General features: G+C 35.9%; 1 pseudogene; it reads right to left on the bottom strand.

The window, feature by feature from the left end:
* Positions 1–217: 217 nt before the first annotated feature.
* Positions 218–871, bottom strand: LOC143639388 (S-phase kinase-associated protein 1 pseudogene; annotated as a pseudogene).
* Positions 872–1837: the final 966 nt, after the last annotated feature.

The following is a 1837-nucleotide window of genomic DNA, read 5'->3' as shown; positions in this document are numbered from 1 at the left end:
TGAGTTACCACTCCAGCCCCACAGATCAGTTTTATTCAGAATAAAGAAAAAATAAATGTTCTCTCATACTAGAAGAAATTCAACCACAGGTCAGGACTCTGTACTCAACTACACATGCAATAAGGACAATAGTATGCCAATACAATTGATTTGTCTACAATTTGTCTAATATTAACAATTGTAAACAGAGCTGTGCAACTAGTATTTGGAACAATCCTTATAGTTTTATGGGGGCTTCCTCCTCTTCAGTAAAGTTGTTTTGATATTGAATGTTTTGCAAATCTCCTCAGGAGTTTTCCCCTTGATCATATTGGCAACAATCTTGTGTGTAACATCAAGCAAACCTTTGATGTCTAAGTAGTTTGCAGCCAGAATAAGTTCAAAAAGTGTTCCTTGGTCAACTTTCAGGAATTCTTGATCCTAAACAGGGATATCTTCTGTTTGCTTTTCTTTGTTCTCATCATCCTCAGGAGGAGGGGCGTCATCCTTGTGGTGTGTGCACCACTGAATGACCTTTTTAAATATTGCTGCATTAACATTTGCTACAGGAACTGGGTCATCATCTGCTTCATCATCCATTCCCAAATCTTCCAACATGGTCTTGATTGTCAACAGATTTTGTTTGGCAATTTCTACATCAACTTCAAATATCTCACACATCAGAATTCTGCAATTTAATTGAAGGTATGGAATTTGGTCTCAAGAAGGCCAGAGGCTGACAGGAGCAGGGTAGTGTCTGCACAAGGTAAGAAAAAAGTGCAGGACAAGGCCACTCCAGTGGCACCACATAGCCTTGGCCTTTATTCAAGTGGGCACAGGTGCTGAGGACCCCAGAGCATCTGGTATCATGCCTAAAATACTTCTTGTCCATTAGATTCAATCAGACATCTACCTCTCTCAAAACAAAAACATAGGTAATGAAGTACTTTTGTCATGTGGTATGTATTTTAGTTTTTTTATATAAACAAAAATAAGTAATGTTCTATTTTTAACATACCTAGAAATTTGTCTTTTCTTTTTTTTTTTAGAGAGAGTGAGAGAGAGAGAGAATTTTTTAACATTTATTTTTTAGTTTTTTCGGTGGATACAACACACAACATCTTTATTTATTTATTTATTTTTTTGAGAGAGAGAGAGAGAGAGAGAGAGAGAGAGAGACTTTTTAATATTTATTTTTTAGTTTTTGGCAGACACAACATCTTTGTTTGTATGTGGTGCTGAGGATCGAACCCAGCGTCCCACACATGCCAGGCGAGTGTGCTACTGCTTGAGCCACATCCCCAGCCCCGAAATTTGTCTTTTCAACTTAAAAATGTTATTTGTTTTCTTTCTATTCATATATACAAGGGCTTACAACATTGTTTTTAACTGTTGTGTTGTATTCCCGAGTATAAATGGACTATGAGTTTTTCAGTCATTCAGTTATTAGTGGACAGTTAGACTGTTTCCAGTTTTTTTTCTGTTATAAACACTGTTACAGTGAACATTTTCATACAAGTATCCTAGTCCCTGAGCATCTTATTTTCTACAAAAAGTTCTGTGCTCTCTATTTTTCCTTTGACTACAGTGAATGTTCTCAATAACTCTCTTTTCCCATTTTAGTTTTCTGTGAATGTGGCAATTTTGTTATGTCACACAGGGTTCATGATCTTTTATTTCCTTCTGTGTTGTATTGAGTAAGATTAAGGAGCCTTCTGACAGGAATCTCTAAACTATCATTTCTGATTCATTTCTACATTGAGATATTTACTCAGTATTATGGAATTATGGTTTTCTATCTCATGGGACAAGGAAAGAACTAAATTCCCTAAGATGCTTTTCTTGACAAATACTTCCA

The sequence above is a fragment of the Callospermophilus lateralis genome, chromosome X (assembly GCF_048772815.1).
Source record: "Callospermophilus lateralis isolate mCalLat2 chromosome X, mCalLat2.hap1, whole genome shotgun sequence".
Classification (NCBI taxonomy): Eukaryota; Metazoa; Chordata; class Mammalia; order Rodentia; family Sciuridae; genus Callospermophilus; species Callospermophilus lateralis.
The sequence above is the reverse complement of the archived record's forward strand: the minus strand, read 5'-3'. Positions and strand labels throughout refer to the sequence as shown.